Source organism: Oncorhynchus nerka, linkage group LG8, assembly GCF_034236695.1.
Source record: "Oncorhynchus nerka isolate Pitt River linkage group LG8, Oner_Uvic_2.0, whole genome shotgun sequence".
Lineage (NCBI taxonomy): Eukaryota > Metazoa > Chordata > Actinopteri > Salmoniformes > Salmonidae > Oncorhynchus > Oncorhynchus nerka.
Window position 1 is genome coordinate 66,698,257 of NC_088403.1, and position 20,000 is coordinate 66,718,256.

At 45.0% G+C, this 20,000-nt stretch overlaps 1 pseudogene; it reads right to left on the reverse strand.

Annotated features, from left to right (window-relative positions):
* Positions 1 to 20,000, reverse strand: part of LOC135572974 (cytochrome P450 26B1-like) — a 48,564-nt pseudogene that overhangs the window by 2,740 nt on the left and 25,824 nt on the right.

The following is a 20,000-nucleotide window of genomic DNA, read 5'->3' on the forward strand; positions in this document are numbered from 1 at the left end:
TCTCTCTCTGTCTCTCTCTCTCTCTGTCTCTCTCTGTCTCTGTCTCTCTCTCTGGCTTGTTTTTTCACATTGCGATCATCTCTCTTGCTTGTGCAGATTCCCCACTCTTATTATTTCCCAAATGTTCATAAACCATTTTACCCTGTTTTATCCTTTCTCCCTCCCTCCCTCCCTCCTTTCTTTCTTTCTATCTTTCTTTCTTTCTTTCTTTCTTTCATCCCTCCATCCAAATACACTTCTCTACAAATCTGTTTCCTAATTTCGCATAACTTCACCTAATGTTACTTTCTATATTTTTTTTAATCATTGATTATATTACATAACTTTTCAATTTAGTCATACATAGTTTTGTATATTTATTGGAAAACAAAAGGAATAGATATTATAAACTTTTTTTTGGCAGCTTCTGTACTTCTTTCTCTCCCAGAAAGTTCTGACAACTGACAACAAAACGACAAAGAGAAGGAATCGGAATTCTGAATGTTCCTTTTTAGAGTTCAAAGGAGACCTCCGACATTCCAAGACATCAGTAGAATGAAAAAAAAGGAAACTAAACCCCTCCCAGTCTCCCATCCTCAATTGTTATTTCTGTCATATCCTCCATCCATCCTCCTCTTCACTCTCCTTTCTCCTCCATGCCTCCCTTCCTCCTTCCTCCTTGCTTCGTCCAATCCAGATCAACGATCTACACCGCGGCTCCCGGTAGCTCTTCCGTCTTGATGTCGGCTAGGAGATCGGATGAAATCTCATTCTGGTTAGAATCCAGACCGTAGAACTTCACCTTCAACCCGTCCACCGGATGAACCACCGGCACCGTCACCACTCTAGGAAAATTCCGGGTCGCCAACTCAAACCGGCTGGTGCTGGCCAACTCGATGGCCAGTATACGGAGGAAGAGAGTGGCGAGCTGTTTCCCGAGACAGGAGCGGATGCCGCCGCCGAACGGGAGGTAGTGGAAGCGTCCCTCCTTGTCCTCGCAGCGTTCCTGGGAGAAGCGGTCGGGGTCAAAGGCGTCCACGTCCTTGAAGACGGAGGAGGTATCGTGTGTGTCTCTGATGCTGTACATCACACTCCAACCCTTCGGGATCTGTACCCCCTGGGGACGGAGAGACTCATTTAGAAACAGCACATTTTCACTTAACAACGTGCTGAGAGACAAGAGACAAGAGACCAGACAAGAGACAAGACAAGAGACCAGACAAGAGACCAGACAAGAGACAAGACAAGAGACCAGACAAGAGACAAGAGACCAGACAAGAGACCAGACAAGAGACAAGACAAGAGACAAGACAAGAGACCAGACAAGAGACCAGACAAGAGACCAGACAAGAGACAAGAGACAAGACAAGAGACCAGACAAGAGACAAGAGACCAGACAAGAGACCAGACAAGAGACAAGACAAGAGACCAGACAAGAGACAAGAGACCAGACAAGAGACCAGACAAGAGACCAGACAAGAGACCAGACAAGAGACAAGACAAGAGACCAGACAAGAGACCAGACAAGAGACCAGACAAGAGACAAGACAAGAGACCAGACAAGAGACAAGAGACCAGACAAGAGACCAGAAAAGAGACAAGACAAGAGACCAGACAAGAGACAAGACAAGAGACCAGAGAAGAGACAAGACAAGAGACCAGACAAGAGACCAGACAAGAGACCAGACAAGAGACCAGACAAAAGACCAGACAAGAGACCAGACAAGAGACCAGACAAGAGACAAGAGACCAGACAAGAGACCAGACAAGAGACAAGACAAGAGACCAGACAAGAGACAAGAGACCAGACAAGAGACCAGACAAGAGACCAGACAAGAGACCAGACAAGAGACCAGACAAGAGACAAGAGACAAGACAAGAGACCAGACAAGAGACAAGAGACAAGAGACAAGACAAGAGACCAGACAAGAGACAAGAGACCAGACAAGAGACCAGACAAGAGACAAGAGACAAGACAAGAGACCAGACAAGAGACAAGAGACCAGACAAGAGACCAGACAAGAGACAAGACAAGAGACCAGACAAGAGACAAGAGACCAGACAAGAGACCAGACAAGAGACAAGAGACCAGACAAGAGACCAGACAAGAGACAAGACAAGAGACCAGACAAGAGACAAGAGACCAGACAAGAGACCAGACAAGAGACAAGACAAGAGACCAGACAAGAGACAAGAGACCAGACAAGAGACCAGACAAGAGACCAGACAAGAGACCAGACAATAGACAAGAGACCAGACAAGAGACCAGACAAGAGACAAGACAAGAGACCAGACAAGAGACAAGAGACCAGACAAGAGACCAGACAAGAGACCAGACAAGAGACCAGACAAGAGACCAGACAAGAGACAAGAGACAAGACAAGAGACCAGACAAGAGACAAGAGACCAGACAAGAGACCAGACAAGAGACAAGAGACAAGACAAGAGACCAGACAAGAGACAAGAGACAAGAGACAAGAGAAGAGACCAGACAAGAGACAAGAGACCAGACAAGAGACCAGACAAGAGACAAGAGACAAGACAAGAGACCAGACAAGAGACAAGAGACCAGACAAGAGACCAGACAAGAGACAAGACAAGAGACCAGACAAGAGACAAGAGACCAGACAAGAGACCAGACAAGAGACAAGAGACCAGACAAGAGACCAGACAAGAGACAAGACAAGAGACCAGACAAGAGACAAGAGACCAGACAAGAGACAAGAGACCAGACAAGAGACCAGACAAGAGACAAGACAAGAGACCAGACAAGAGACAAGAGACCAGACAAGAGACAAGACAAGAGACCAGACAAGAGACCAGACAAGAGACCAGACAAGAGACAAGACAAGAGACAAGACAAGAGACCAGACAAGAGACCAGACAAGAGACCAGACAAGAGACCAGACAAGAGACAAGACAAGAGACAAGACAAGAGATAGATGATACTAGTATATAATATATATAAATATATAACACTATACTCACTTCTAGTTCAAAGGTCTGCAGGGCCGTCCTATAACCCCCAGACACGGGCGTGAAGAGCCTCAGCACCTCCTTAATCACACAGTCCAGATACTTCAGACTAACGATGGTATCCAGACCCAGTTCCCCCTCGCACAGACAGCCGTTGTGGAGGATCCCCCTGGTCCGGAGCTCCTCTCGTAACTTCTCCAGCACGGCAGGGTGGCGTAGGAGCTGCATGATGAGAGAGGTGGAGGCACTGGCCGTGGTGGCAAACGCTGCAAAGATCAGCTCAATGGTCGCCTCCTGGAGACGAGAGGAAGGGGAGAGATGAGTTCATCAGTTTTCCAAAGATGTTTAAAGGCACAGTTATCTCAGTGTATGTAAACTTCTGACCCACTGGAATTGTGATGGAGTGAATTATAAGTGAAATAATCTGTCTGTAAACAACTGTTGGAAAAATTACTTGTGTCATGCACAAAGTAGATGTCCTAACCGAATTGCCAAAACTATAGGTTGTTAGCAAGACATTTGTGAAAAGGTTGAAAAACTTACTGGTACTTCCTGTATATAGCTCCACATTGATCTGGTATTTCCTGTATATAGCTCCACCTTGATCTGGTACTGGTACTTCCTGTATATAGCTTCACACTGATCTGGTACTTCCTGTATATAGCTTCACATTGATCTGGTACTTCCTGTATATAGCTCCACACTGATCTGGTACTTCCTGTATATAGCTCCATATTGATCTGGTACTTCCTGTATATAGCTCCACACTGATCTGGTACTTCCTGTATATAGCTCCACCTTGATCTGGTACTGGTACTTCCTGTATGTAGCTCCACACTGATCTGGTACTTCCTGTATATAGCTCCACACTGATCTGGTACTTCTTGTATATAGCTCCACACTGATCTGGTACTTCCTGTATATGGCTCCACACTGATCTGGTACTCCCTGTATATAGCTCCACACTGATCTGGTACTTCCTGTATATAGCTTCACACTGATCTGGTATGTCCTGTATATAGCTCCACATAGATCTGGTACTTCCTGTATATAGCTGCACATAGATCTGGTACTTCCTGTATATAGCTCCACATAGATCTGGTACTTCCTGTATATAGCTCCACATAGATCTGGTACTTCCTGTATATAGCTCCACATAGATCTGGTACTTCCTGTATATAGCTCCACATAGATCTGGTACTTCCTGTATATAGCTCCACATAGATCTGGTACTTCCTGTATATAGCTCCACATAGATCTGGTACTTCCTGTATATAGCTCCACATAGATCTGGTACTTCCTGTATATAGCTCCATATTGATCTGGTACTTCCTGTATATAGCTCCATATTGATCTGGTACTTCCTGTATATAGCTCCACATAGATCTGGTACTTCCTGTATATAGCTCCATATTGATCTGGTACTTCCTGTATATTGCTCCACATAGATCTGGTACTTCCTGTATATAGCTCCACATAGATCTGGTACTTCCTGTATATAGCTCCACATTGATCTGGTACTTCCTGTATATAGCTCCACACTGATCTGGTACTTCCTGTATATAGCTTCAAATTGATCTGGTACTTCCTGTATATAGCTCCACATAGATCTGGTACTTCCTGTATGTAGGTACCCACGTCTTATTCATCGTATGTGACGTACAATTTGATTTGATTTGATAATATCTCTGTAACTATATAACTTCTCCTGACAGAGATTGCTTTGTATGAATGGTATGAGAAGCTTTGTATGAATGGTATGAGAAGCTTTGTATGAATGGTATGAGAAGCTTTGTATGAATGGTATGAGAAGCTTTGTATGAATGGTATGAGAAGCTTTGTATGAATGGTATGAGAAGCTTTGTATGAATGGTATGAGAAGCTTTCGATCTAAGTTCTAAAACTAAAGTAAAACGAGAAGCTTAAAGCAAAAAATGTGAAGGGTAGCAGAGGGTAGCAGAGGGTAGCAGAGGGTAGCAGAGGGTAGGAGAGGGTAGCAGAGGGTAGGAGAGAGTAGCAGAGGGTAGCAGAGGGGTAGCAGAGGGTAGCAGAGGGTAGCAGAGGGGTAGCAGAGGGTAGCAGAGGGTAGCAGAGGGTAGGAGAAGGGTAGCAGAGGGTAGCAGAGGGTAGCAGAGGGTAGGAGAAGGGTATGAGAAGGGTAGCAGAGGGTAGCAGAAGGGTAGAAGAAGGGTAGCAGAAGGGTAGCAGAAGGGTAGCAGAGGGTAGCAGAGGGTAGCAGAGGGTAGCAGAAGGGTAGCAGAGGGTAGCAGAAGGGTAGCAGAGGGTAGCAGAAGGGTAGCAGAGGGTAGCAGAAGGGTAGCAGAGGGTAGCAGAAGGGTAGCAGAAGGGTAGCAGAGGGTAGCAGAAGGGTAGCAGAGGGTAGCAGAAGGGTAGCAGAAGGGTATGAGAAGGGTAGCAGAGGGTAGAAGAAGGTTATGAGAAGGGTAGCAGAAGGGTAGCAGAAGGGTATGAGAAGGGTAGCAGAAGGGTATGAGAAGGGTAGCAGAGGGTAGCAGAAGGGTATGAGAAGGGTAGCAGAAGGGTAGCAGAAGGGTAGCAGAATGGTATGAGAAGGGTAGCAGAAGGGTATGAGAAGGGTAGCAGAGGGTAGCAGAAGGGTATGAGAAGGGTAGCAGAGGGTAGCAGAAGGGTATGAGAAGGGTAGCAGAGGGTAGCAGAAGGGTATGAGAAGGGTAGCAGAAGGGTATGAGAAGGGTAGCAGAAGGGTATGAGAAGGGTAGCAGAAGGGTAGCAGAAGGGTATGAGAAGGGTAGCAGAGGGTAGCAGAAGGGTATGAGAAGGGTAGCAGAAGGGTATGAGAAGGGTAGCAGAAGGGTATGAGAAGGGTAGCAGAGGGTAGCAGAAGGGTATGAGAAGGGTAGCAGAGGGTAGCAGAGGGTAGCAGAAGGGTAAGAGAAGGGTAGCAGAGGGTAGAAGAAGGGTATTAGAAGGGTAGCAGAAGGGTAGCAGAAGGGTATGAGAAGGGTAGCAGAGGGTAGCAGAAGGGTATGAGAAGGGTAGCAGAAGGGTAGCAGAAGGGTATGAGAAGGGTAGCAGAGGGTAGCAGAAGGGTATGAGAAGGGTAGCAGAGGGTAGCAGAAGGGTATGAGAAGGGTAGCAGAGGGTATGGGAAGGGTATGAGAAGGGTAGCAGAGGGTAGCAGAAGGGTATGAGAAGGGTAGCAGAGGGTAGCAGAAGGGTATGAGAAGGGTAGCAGAGGGTAGCAGAAGGGTATGAGAAGGGTAGCAGAGGGTAGCAGACGGGTATGAGAAGGGTAGGAGAGGGTAGCAGAAGGGTAGCAGAAGGGTAAGAGAGGGGTAGGAGAGGTGTAGCAGAAGGGTATGAGAAGGGTAGGAGAGGGGTAGCAGAAGGGTAATTGAAGGGTAGGAGAGGGGTAGCAGAAGGGTATGAGAAGGGTAGCAGAAGGGTAGCAGAAGGGTAGCAGAGGGTAGCAGAAGGGTAGCAGAAGGGTATGCGAAGGGTAGCAGAAGGGTATGAGAGGGTATGAGAAGGGTAGGAGAAGGGTATGAGAAGGCTAGCAGAAGGGTAAGAGAAGGGTAGCATAAGGGTAGGAGAAGGGTAGAAGAAGGGTATCGAAGGGTAGGAGAAGGGTATGAGAAGGGTAGGATAGGTATTGGAGAAGGGTATGAGAGGGTAGGAGAAGGTTAGCAGTAGGCTAAGAGAAGGGTAGCAGAAGGGTATGAGAATTTTAGCAGAAGGGTAGGAGAAGGGTAAGTGAAGGGTAGCAGAAGGGTAGGAGAGGGTTTAGCAGAAGGGTAGGAGAAGGGTAAGTGAAGGGTAGCAGAAGGGTAGGAGAGGGTATGAGAAGGGTAGGAAAAGAATATGAGAAGGGTATGAGAGGGTATGAGAAGGGTAGGAGAGGGTATGAGAGGGTATGAGAAGGGTAGGAGAGGGGTAGGAGAAGGGTAAGTGAAGGGTAAGAGAAGGGTAGGAGAAGGGTAAGTGAAGGGTAAGAGAAGGGTAAGAGAAGGGTAGGAGAAGGGTATGAGAAGGGTAGGAAAAGAATAGGAGAAGGGTATGAGAAGGGTAGGAAAAGAATAGGAGAAGGGTATGAGAGGGTATGAGAATGGTAGGAAAAGGGTATGAGAGGGTATGAGAAGGTTAGGAGAAGGGTAGGAGAAGGGTAGGAGAAGGGCATGAGAAGGGTATGAGAGGGTATGAGAGGGTATGAGAAGGTATGAGAGTGTATGAGAGGGTATGAGAAGGGTAGGAAAAGAATAGGAGAAGGGTATGAGAAGGGTAGGAAAAGGGTATGAGAAGCGTAGGAGAAGGGTAGGAAAAGGGTATGAGAAGGGTAGGAAAAGGGTATGAGAAGCGTAGGAGAAGGGTAGGAAAAGGGTATGAGAGGGTATGAGAGGGTATGAGAAGGGTAGGAGAAGGGTAAGTGAAGGGTAAGAGAAGGGTAAGAGAAGGGTAGGAGAAGGGTATGAGAAGGGTAGGAAAAGAATAGGAGAAGGGTATGAGAAGGGTAGGAAAAGAATAGGATAAGGGTATGAGAGGGTATGAGAAGGTATGAGAAGGGTATGAGAGGGTATGAGAGGGTATGAGAGGGTATGAGAAGGGTAGGAAAAGGGTATGAGAAGGGTAGGAAAAGAATAGGAGAAGGGTATGAGAGGGTATGAGAAGGGTATGAGAGGGTATGAGAGGGTATGAGAGGGTATGAGAAGGGTAGGAAAAGGGTATGAGAAGGGTAGGAAAAGAATAGGAGAAGGGTATGAGAGGGTATGAGAAGGGTAGGAAAAGGGTATGAGAGGGTATGAGAAGGTTAGGAGAAGGGTAAGGGAAGGGTAGGAGAAGGGTATGAGAAGGGTAAGAGAAGAGTATGAGAGGGTATGAGAAGGGTAGGAGAAGGGTAAGGGAAGGGTAAGAGAAGAGTATGAGAGGGTATGAGAAGGGTAGGAGAAGGGTAGGAGAAGGGTATGAGAGGGTATGAGAAAGGTATGAGAAGGGTAGGAGAGGGTTTGAGAAGGATAGGAGAAGAGTATGAGAGGGTAGGAGAAGGGTAGGAGAAGGGTGGGAGAAGGGTAAGGGAAGGGTGACAAACCAGGAATCAGTCATCATGTCTCAAATATCTACAGTAGGTTGGGTTTTAGGTTCGTGCAGTTCAGCGGCTGTTTTTACAGTCAGTACTATGATCTGGTGCAGACATCCTCGGTCTCCTGTCTGGGGACCTTGCCCCTGTTTTAGCTCTGGTTGTGTGGCACACACCTCTCTAAAAATCTCCTGCCCTCTCTTTGGAAAAATACTATTTTCTGGGTCTGGAATAACAGTTTAGGATAACACACACACTGAAACCCCTCATCTGCTGCAATTTGTGTCAAAACATGTCTGTATCACCCCGGTGTCTGTCTGTCTGTCTGTCTGTCTGTCTGTCTGTCTGTCTGTCTGTCTGTGTGTCTGTGTGTGTGTGTGTGTGTGTGTGTGTGTGTGTGTGTGTGTGGTGTGCGTGTGTGCGTGTGTGCGTGCGTGCGAGAAAGAGAGAGAGAATAAGGGGGCTGAGTAGGGAGTAGGGTGGCTGAGTAGGGAGTAGGGTGGCTGAGTAGGGAGTAGGGTGGCTGAGTAGGGAGTAGGGGCTGAGTAGGGAGTAGGGGGGCTGAGTAGGGAGTAGGGTGGCTGAGTAGGGAGTAGGGTGGCTGAGTAGGGAGTAGGGGGGCTGAGTAGGGAGTAGGGTGGCTGAGTAGGGAGTAGGGGGGCATCTGGGACACTCCCCAGAGAGAGAGAGAGAGAGAGAGAGAGAGAGAGAGAGAGAGAGAGAGAGAGAGAGAGAGAGAGAGAGAGAGAGAGAGAGGGAGAGAGAGATAGAGAGAGAGAGAGAGAGAGAGAGAGAGAGAGAAAGGTTCCTACCTTGAGTTCCTGCATGGTGATTTCGGTGCCGTTCTCTTTGCGCTCTCCAGTAGGATATCTAGTGCGTCGCTGTAATCCTTCCCCTGGGAACAGAGGGGTTTCTCCCTGATGGCCTTTTCTATCCCCTTCTGGAGTGTGTCCCTGGCACAGATGCCCTACGGAAATAAAACACACAGAGACGTGGTGAGTGACGTAAAGTCCAGATCAATCATTCACGTCCTTGAAAAACCTCTGGAGGGAGGGCTTACTGACACTCACATATTCAGTGCTTGTATTCCCAATGGATTTGTCTTGTTGAATTACACAGCTTCAAGACAAGATTACATCCCTGCATGAGTGTATATGTCAATTAAAGTGCTTTTGTGTCCATCCGCATACTGACCTTCCTGTATCCACTGAATGGCAGGTCTAACGGAAGAGTGAAGATGTTGTCTATAAACTCCTGGAAGGTGGTGAACAGGTGTCTCATCTCCTCGTCTGCTACTCTGAACCCCAGCAACACCCTCACTGCCATGTGGAACGACAGCCTCTGGGATTCCCTGGAGGGAGGGAGGGAGGGAGGGGAGAGAGAGAGAGAGAGAGAGAGAGAGAGAGAGAGAGAGAGAGAGTCAGAGAGAGAGAGAGAGAGAGAGAGAGAGAGAGAGAGAGAGGGAGGGAGGGAGGGAGGGAGGGAGGGAGGTCAGTCGGTCAATAATAATCCATTTACGTACAATACCCAGCCTAGACCCAAAAGAGCACACATTCAGAAACTGTCATGGCTGTGTCCAAAATTGCCCTGGTCTAAATGGCCTTATTGGCCCAAGTCTAAATGGCCCAGGTCTAAATGGCCTTATTGGCCCAGGGCTAAATGGCCCAGGTCTAAATGGCCCAGGTCTAAATGGCCTTGGTCTAAAAGGCCCTATTGGCCCTGGTCTAAATGGCCCTGGTCTAAAAGGCCCTGGTCCAAATGGCCCTATTGGCCCTGGTCTAAATGGCCCTATTGGCCCTGGTCTAAATGGCCCTATTGGCCCATGACTAAATGGCCCTGGTCTAAATGGCCCTATTGGCCCTTTTCTAAATGGCCCTGGTCTAAATGGCCCTATTGGCCCTGGTCTAAATGGCCCTGGTCTAAATGGCCCTATTGGCCCAGGTCTAAATGGCCCTATTGGCCCAGGTCTAAATGGCCCAGGTCTAAATGTCCCTATTGGCCCTGGTCTAAATGGCCCTGGTCTAAATGGCCCTATTGTCCCATGACTAAATGGCCCTGGTCTAAATGGCCCTATTGGCCCTTTTCCAAATGGTCCTATTGGCCCTGGTCTAAATAGCCCTATTGGCCCTGGTCTAAATGGCCCTATTGGCCCTGGTCTAAATGGCCCTGGTCTAAATGACCCTATTGGCCCAGGTCTAAATGGCCCTATTGGCCCAGGTCTAAATGACCCTATTGGCCCAGGTCTAAATGGCCCAGGTCTAAATGTCCCTATTGGCCCTGGTCTAAATGGCCCTGGTCTAAATGGCCCTATTGGCCCATGACTAAATGGCCCTGGTCTAAATGGCCCTATTGGCCCTTTTCCAAATGGTCCTATTGGCCCTGGTCTAAATGGCCCTATTGGCCCTGGTCTAAATGGCCCTGGTCTAAATGGCCCTATTTGCCCAGGTCTAAATGGCCCTATTGGCCCAGGTCTAAATGGCCCTATTGGCCCTGGTCTAAAAGGCCCTATTGGCCCAGGTCTAAATGGCCCTGGTCTAAATGGCCCTATTGGCCCTGGTCTAAATGGCCCTGGTCTAAAAGGCCCTGGTCCAAATGGCCCTATTGGCCCTGGTCTAAATGGCCCTATTGGCCCTGGTCTAAATGGCCCTGGTCTAAATGGCCCTATCGGCCCAGGTCTAAATGGCCCTATTGGCCCAGGTCTAAATGGCCCAGGTCTAAATGTCCCTATTGGCCCTGGTCTAAATGGCCCTGGTCTAAATGGCCCTGGACTAAATGGCCCTCGTCTAAAAGGCCCTGTTGATAGGTTCTGGGTCATTCATATATCTTTATGTACATATTCTTTATCCCTTTACACTTGTGTATATAAGGTAGTTGATGTGGAATTGTTAGGTTAGATCACTCGTTGGTTATTACTGCATTGTCGGAACTAGAAGCACAAGCATTTAGCTACACTTCCATTAACATCTGCTGACCATGTGTATGTGACAAATACATTTGATTTGATTTGATTTGGAGCTCCATACATGCACACACACACACACACACACACACACACACACACACACACACACACACACACACACACACACACACACACACACACACACACACACACACACACACACACACACACACACCAGGTTGAGAAGTCACCTGTAGACATTGATGGGTTCTGGGTTGGAGCTCCACAGCCTCAGTGACTCCTGGATTACCTGCTGGATTTTAGGGAGGTAGGACTGCAGAGCCTCATGACTGAACACCTTGGAGAAGACCTGGAGGGGGGAGAGGGGAGGGGAGGGGGAGAGGAGGGGAGAGGGGAGGGGGAGGGGGAGAGGAGGGAGGGAGGAGGAGGAGGGGGAGAGGGGAGGAGGAGGAGGAGGGGGGAGGAGGGAGAAGGAGGAGGAGGAGGAGGGGGGGAGGAGGGAGGAGGGGGGAGGGGGGGAGAGGGAGAGGGGGAGGGGGAGGGAGGAGAGGAGGAGGGGAGGAGGGGAGGGAGGAGGAGGAGGGGGGAGGAGGAGAGGAGGAGGAGGAGGGGGAGAGGGGGGGAGGGGAGGGAGGAGAGGAAGGGGGAGTGGAGGAGGGGAGAGGGAGGGGGAGGAGGATGGGGAGGAGGAGGAGGGGGAGAGGGAGGGGAGGGAGAGGGGAGAGGGAGGAGGAGGGGGAGGAGGGGGTAGAGGGGAGGGGAGGAGGAGAGGGGAGGGGAGGAGGAGGGGAGGAGAGGGAGGAGGGGGGGAGGAGGAGGAGGAGGAGGGGGGAGGAGGAGGGAGGAGGTGATGGGGAGAGGGGACAGATGAGGAGGAGGAGAGTGTTATTTTTATTTTTACTAAGATCTCCATTAACTAAAGCCGTGACATTAGCTAATCTTCCTGGGGTAAAACACCAACTAACAAGACTTCACAAACTAAGACTTCACAAACATTCAACTAGTAGACAATACAGACAATTAAAATACCTGACAGAAAACACATTTAACATTCCGTTGATACTTCCTATTTCCTGTCCAGTCATATGGTCTATCACATTAGATGTTCTGTCTATTTCCTGTCCAGTCATATGGTCTATCACATTAGATGTTCTTTCTATTTCCTGTCCAGTCATATGGTCTATTTCCTGTCCAGTCATATGGTCTATCACATTAGATGTTCTTTCTATTTCCTGTCCAGTCATATGGTCTATCACATTAGATGTTCTTTCTATTTCCTGTCCAGTCATATGGTCTATCACATTAGATGTTCTTTCTATTTCCTGTCCAGTTATATGGTCTATCACATTAGATGTTCTGTCTATTTCCTGTCCAGTTATATGGTCTATCACATTAGATGTTCTTTCTATTTCCTGTCCAGTCATATGGTCTATTTCCTGTCCAGTCATATGGTCTATCACATTAGATGTTCTTTCTATTTCCTGTCCAGTCATATGGTCTGTCACATTAGATGTTCTTTCTATTTCCTGTTCAGTCATATGGTTTATCACATTAGATGTTCTTTCTATTTCCTGTCCAGTTATATGGTCTATCACATTAGATGTTCTATTTCCTGTCCAGTTATATGGTCTATCACATTAGATGTTCTTTCTATTTCCTGTCCAGTCATATGGTCTATTTCCTGTCCAGTCATATGGTCTATCACATTAGATGTTCTTTCTATTTCCTGTCCAGTCATATGGTCTGTCACATTAGATGTTCTTTCTATTTCCTGTCCAGTCATATGGTCTATCACAGATGTTCTGTCTACTTCCTGTCCAGTCATATGGTCTATCACATTAGATGTTCTTTCTACTTCCTGTCCAGTCATATGGTCTATTTCCTGTCCAGTCACATGGTCTATCACATTAGATGTTCTTTCTATTTCCTGTCCAGTTATATGGTCTATCACATTAGATGTTATATTTCCTGTCCAGTCATATGGTCTATTTCCTGCCCAGTCACATGGTCTATCACATTAGATGTTCTGTCTATTTCCTGTCCAGTCATATGGTCTATCACATTAGATGTTCTTTCTATTTCCTGTCCAGTCATATGGTCTATCACATTAGATGTTCTGTCTATTTCCTGTCCAGTCATATGGTCTATCACATTAGATGTTCTGTCTATTTCCTGTCCAGTCATATGGTCTGTCACATTAGATGTTCTTTCTATTTCCTGTCCAGTCATATGGTCTATCACATTAGATGTTCTGTCTATTTCCTGTCCAGTCATATGGTCTGTCACATTAGATGTTCTTTCTATTTCCTGTCCAGTCATATGGTCTATCACATTAGATGTTCTTTCTATTTCCTGTCCAGTTATATGGTCTATCACATTAGATGTTCTATTTCCTGTCCAGTCATATGGTCTATTGCATTAGATGTTCTTTCTACTTCCTGTCCAGTCATATGGTCTATTTCCTGTCCAGTCACATGGTCTATCACATTAGATGTTCTTTCTATTTCCTGTCCAGTCACATGGTCTATCACATTAGATGTTCTGTCTATTTCCTGTCCAGTCATATGGTCTATCACATTAGATGTTCTGTCTACTTCCTGTCCAGTCATATGGGTCAGTCACATCACATTAGATGTTCTTTCTACTTTTCCAGTCATATGTCTATTTCCTGTCCAGTCACATGGTCTATCACATTAGATGTTCTTTCTATTTCCTGTCCAGTCATATGGTCTATCACATTAGATGTCCAGTCACATGGTCTATCTAGATGTTCTTTCCTGCCCAGTCACATGGTCTATCACATTAGATGTTCTGTCTATTTCCTGTCCAGTCATATGGTCTATCACATTAGATGTTCTTTCTATTTCCTGTCCAGTCATATGGTCTATCACATTAGATGTTCTTTCTATTTCCTGTCCAGTCATATGGTCTATCACATTAGATGTTCTTTCTATTTCCTGTCCAGTCATATGGTCTATCACATTAGATGTTCTTTCTATTTCCTGTCCAGTCATATGGTCTATCACATTAGATGTTCTGTCTATTTCCTGTCCAGTTATATGGTCTATCACATTAGATGTTCTTTCTATTTCCTGTCCAGTCATATGGTCTATTTCCTGTCCAGTCATATGGTCTATCACATTAGATGTTCTTTCTATTTCCTGTCCAGTCATATGGTCTGTCACATTAGATGTTCTTTCTATTTCCTGTCCAGTCATATGGTCTATCACATTAGATGTTCTGTCTATTTCCTGTCCAGTCATATGATCTGTCACATTAGATGTTCTTTCTATTTCCTGTCCAGTCATATGGTCTATCACATTAGATGTTCTTTCTATTTCCTGTCCAGTTATATGGTCTATCACATTAGATGTTCTATTTCCTGTCCAGTCATATGGTCTATTGCATTAGATGTTATTTCTACTTCCTGTCCAGTCATATGGTCTATTTCCTGTCCAGTCACATGGTCTATCACATTAGATGTTCTTTCTATTTCCTGTCCAGTCACATGGTCTATCACATTAGATTTTCTGTCTATTTCCTGTCCAGTCATATGGTCTATCACATTAGATGTTCTGTCTACTTCCTGTCCAGTCATATGGTCTATCACATTAGATGTTCTTTCTACTTCCTGTCTAGTCATATGGTCTATTTCCTGTCCAGTCACATGGTCTATCACATTAGATGTTCTTTCTATTTCCTGTCCAGTTATATGGTCTATCACATTAGATGTTATATTTCCTGTCCAGTCATATGGTCTATTTCCTGCCCAGTCAAATGGTCTATCACATTAGATGTTCTGTCTATTTCCTGTCCAGTCATATGGTCTATCACATTAGATGTTCTTTCTATTTCCTGTCCAGTCATATGGTCTATCACATTAGATGTTCTGTCTATTTCCTGTCCAGTCATATGGTCTATCACATTAGATGTTCTGTCTATTTCCTGTCCAGTCATATGGTCTGTCACATTAGATGTTCTTTCTATTTCCTGTCCAGTCATATGGTCTATCACATTAGATGTTCTGTCTATTTCCTGTCCAGTCATATGGTCTGTCACATTAGATGTTCTTTCTATTTCCTGTCCAGTTATATGGTCTATCACATTAGAATATTTCCTGTCCAGTCATATGGTCTATTTCCTGCCCAGTCACATGGTCTATCACATTAGATGTTCTGTCTATTTCCTGTCCAGTTATATGGTCTATCACATTAGATGTTCTATTTCCTGTCCAGTCATATGGTCTATTGCATTAGATGTTCTTTCTACTTCCTGTCCAGTCACATGGTCTATCACATTAGATGTTCTGTCTATTTCCTGTCCAGTTATATGGTCTATCACATTAGATGTTCTATTTCCTGTCCAGTCATATGGTCTATTGCATTAGATGTTCTGTCTATTTCCTGTCCAGTCATATGGTCTATCACATTAGATGTTCTGTCTATTTCCTGTCCAGTCATATGGTCTATCACATTAGATGTTCTTTCTATTTCCTGTCCAGTCATATGGTCTATCACATTAGATGTTCTGTCTATTTCCTGTCCAGTCATATGGTCTATCACATTAGATGTTCTGTCTATTTCCTGTCCAGTCATATGGTCTGTCACATTAGATGTTCTTTCTATTTCCTGTCCAGTCATATGGTCTATCACATTAGATGTTCTGTCTATTTCCTGTCCAGTCATATGGTCTGTCACATTAGATGTTCTTTCTATTTCCTGTCCAGTTATATGGTCTATCACATTAGATGTTCTATTTCCTGTCCAGTCATATGGTCTATTTCCTGCCCAGTCACATGGTCTATCACATTAGATGTTCTGTCTATTTCCTGTCCAGTTATATGGTCTATCACATTAGATGTTCTATTTCCTGTCCAGTCATATGGTCTATTGCATTAGATGTTCTTTCTACTTCCTGTCCAGTCACATGGTCTATCACATTAGATGTTCTGTCTATTTCCTGTCCAGTCATATGGTCTATCACATTAGATGTTCTGTCTACTTCCTGTCCAGTCATATGGTCTATCACATTAGATGTTCTTTCTACTTCCTGTCCAGTCATATGGTCTATTTCACTTCCAGATGTCTATCATTAGATGTTCTTTCTATTTCCTGTCCAGTTATATGGTCTATCACATTAGATGTTATATTTCCTGTCCAGTCATATGGTCTATTTCCTGCCCAGTCAAATGGTCTATCACATTAGATGTTCTGTCTATTTCCTGTCCAGTCATATGGTCTATCACATTAGATGTTCTTTCTATTTCCTGTCCAGTCATATGGTCTATCACATTAGATGTTCTGTCTATTTCCTGTCCAGTCATATGGTCTATCACATTAGATGTTCTGTCTATTTCCTGTCCAGTCATATGGTCTGTCACATTAGATGTTCTTTCTATTTCCTGTCCAGTCATATGGTCTATCACATTAGATGTTCTGTCTATTTCCTGTCCAGTCATATGGTCTGTCACATTAGATGTTCTTTCTATTTCCTGTCCAGTCATATGGTCTATCACATTAGATGTTATATTTCCTGTCCAGTCATATGGTCTATTTCCTGCCCAGTCACATGGTCTATCACATTAGATGTTCTGTCTATTTCCTGTCCAGTTATATGGTCTATCACATTAGATGTTCTATTTCCTGTCCAGTCATATGGTCTATTGCATTAGATGTTCTTTCTACTTCCTGTCCAGTCATATGGTCTATTTCCTGTCCAGTCACATGGTCTATCACATTAGATGTTCTGTCTATTTCCTGTCCAGTTATATGGTCTATCACATTAGATGTTCTATTTCCTGTCCAGTCATATGGTCTATTGCATTAGATGTTCTGTCTATTTCCTGTCCAGTCATATGGTCTATCACATTAGATGTTCTGTCTATTTCCTGTCCAGTCATATGGTCTATCACATTAGATGTTCTGTCTATTTCCTGTCCAGTCATATGGTCTATCACATTAGATGTTCTTTCTATTTCCTGTCCAGTTATATGGTCTATCACATTAGATGTTCTATTTCCTGTCCAGTCATATCGTCTATTTCCTGCCCAGTCACATGGTCTATCACATTAGATGTTCTGTCTATTTCCTGTCCAGTTATATGGTCTATTGCATTAGATGTTCTTTCTACTTCCTGTCTAGTCATATGGTCTATTTCCTGACCAGTCACATGGTCTATCACATTAGATGTTCTTTCTATTTCCTGTCCAGTCATATGGTCTATCACATTAGATGTTCTTTCTATTTCCTGTCCAGTCATATGGTCTATCACATTAGATGTTCTTTCTATTTCCTGTCCAGTCATATGATCTATCACATTAGATGTTCTTTCTATTTCCTGTCCAGTCATATGGTCTGGCACATTAGATGTTCTTTCTATTTCCTGTCCAGTCATATGGTCTATCACATTAGATGTTCTATTTCCTGTCCAGTCATATGGTCTATTGCATTAGATGTTCTTTCTACTTCCTGTCCAGTCATATGGTCTATTTCCTGTCCAGTCACATGGTCTATCACATTAGATGTTCTGTCTACTTCCTGTCCAGTCATATGGTCTATCACATTAGATGTTCTTTCTACTTCCCGTCCAGTCATATGGTCTATTTCCTGTCCAGTCACATGGTCTATCACATTAGATGTTCTTTCTATTTCCCGTCCAGTCATATGGTCTATCACATTAGATGTTCTGTCTACTTCCTGTCCAGTCATATGGTCTATCACATTAGATGTTCTTTCTACTTCCCGTCCAGTCATATGGTCTATTTCCTGTCCAGTCACATGGTCTATCACATTAGATGTTCTTTCTACTTCCTGTCCAGTCATATGGTCTATTTCCTGTCCAGTCATATGGTCTATCACATTAGATGTTCTGTCTACTTCCTGTCCAGTCACATGGTCTATCACATTACATGTTCTTTGATTGTTTTCTTGAAGGTGGATTTACTCTTTGCCTGAGAGATATGGATTGGTAAAGAGTTCCAATCAGCTATGGACACTATTTAAAACTGTAGATTTAAGGCGATTTGAATTGGGTCGTTTTATATGCCCTGAATTTGCCTGTCTGGTTTGGTGGTTATGCGTGTTGCTAGTATGTACTAACTGGACTGAACATTAAATAGAACATTCCTAAAGAAAATCATAAGACTGAATAGTCATTTATTGTGACGTGAAGCCATGAGAGATTCTGTTGCATTTGGATCATATTCATACGGACAGAGCAATGAAAAGTTAATCTCTTCCCTTTCTACCTCTTCCCTTTCTGTCTCTTCCCTTTCTACCTCTTCCCTTTCTGTCTCTTCCCTTTCTGTCTCTTCCCTTTCTGCCTCTTCCCTTTCTACCTCTTCCCTTTCTACCTCTTACCTTTCTGTCTCTTCCCTTTCTACCTCTTCCCTTTCTGTCTCTTCCCTTTCTACCTCTTCCCTTTCTACCTCTTCCCTTTCTACCTCTTCCCTTCTACCTCTTCCCTTTCTACCTCTTCCCTTTCTATCTCTTCCCTTTCTACCTCTTCCCTTTCTACCTCTTCCCTTTCTACCTCTTCCCTTTCTGTCTCTTCCCTTTCTGCCTCTTCCCTTTCTACCTCTTCCCTTTCTACCTCTTACCTTTCTGTCTCTTCCCTTTCTACCTCTTCCCTTTCTGTCTCTTCCCTTTCTACCTCTTCCCTTTCTACCTCTTCCCTTTCTACCTCTTCCCTTCTACCTCTTCCCTTTCTGTCTCTTCCCTTTCTGTCTCTTCCCTTTCTACCTCTTCCCTTTCTACCTCTTCCATTTCTGTCTCTTCCCTTTCTGTCTCTTCCCTTTCTACCTCTTCCCTTTCTGTCTCTTCCCTTTCTACCTCTTCCCTTCTACCTCTTCCCTTCCCTTTCTGTTTCTTCCCTTTCTACCTCTTCCATTTCTGTCTCTTCCCTTTCTACCTCTTCCCGTCCCTTTCTACCTCTTCCCTTTCTGTCTCTTCCCTTTCTATCTCTTCCCTTTCTACCTCTTCCCTTTCTAGCTCTTCCCTTCTACCTCTTCCCTTTCTGTCGCTTCCCTTTCTGTCTCTTCCCTTTCTACCTCTTCCCTTTCTACCTCTTCCCTTTCTACCTCTTCCCTTTCTACCTCTTCCCTTCCCTTTCTGTTTCTTCCCTTTCTACCACTTCCCTTTCTGTCTCTTCCCTTTCTACCTCTTCCCTTCCCTTTCTACCTCTTCCCTTTCTACCTCTTCCCTTTCTACCTCTTCCCTTTCTATCTCTTCCCTTTCTACCTCTTCCCTTTCTACCTCTTCCCTTTCTACCTCTTCCCTTCCCTTTCTACCTCTTCCCTTTCTACCTCTTCCCTTTCTATCTCTTCCCTTTCTACCTCTTCCCTTTCTACCTCTTCCATTTCTACCTCTTCCCTTTCTGTCTCTTCCCTTTCTGTCTCTTCCCTTTCTACCTCTTCCCTTTCTACCTCTTCCCTTTCTACCTCTTCCCTTTCTATCTCTTCCCTTTCTACCTCTTCCCTTTCTAGCTCTTCCCTTCTACCTCTTCCCTTTCTGTCGCTTCCCTTTCTGTCTCTTCCCTTTCTACCTCTTCCCTTTCTACCTCTTCCCTTTCTGTCTCTTCCCTTTCTACCTCTTCCCTTTCTACCTCTTCCCTTTCTACCTCTTCCCTTTCTACCTCTTCCCTTCCCTTTCTGTTTCTTCCCTTTCTACCACTTCCCTTTCTGTTTCTTCCCTTTCTACCTCTTCCCTTCCCTTTCTACCTCTTCCCTTTCTACCTCTTCCCTTTCTACCTCTTCCCTTTCTATCTCTTCCCTTTCTACCTCTTCCCTTTCTACCTCTTCCCTTTCTACCTCTTCCCTTCCCTTTCTACTCTTCCCTTTTCCTCTTCCCTTTCTATCTCTTCCCTTTCTACCTCTTCCCTTTCTACCTCTTCCCTTTCTACCTCTTCCCTTTCTGTCTCTTCCCTTTCTGTCTCTTCCCTTTCTGTCTCTTCCCTTTCCTCTTCCCTTTCTGTCTCTTCCTTTCTACCTCTTCCCTTTCTACCTCCCTTTCTATCTCTTCCTTTCTACCTCTTCCCTTTCTACCTCTTCCCTTTCTGTCTCTTCCCTTTCTG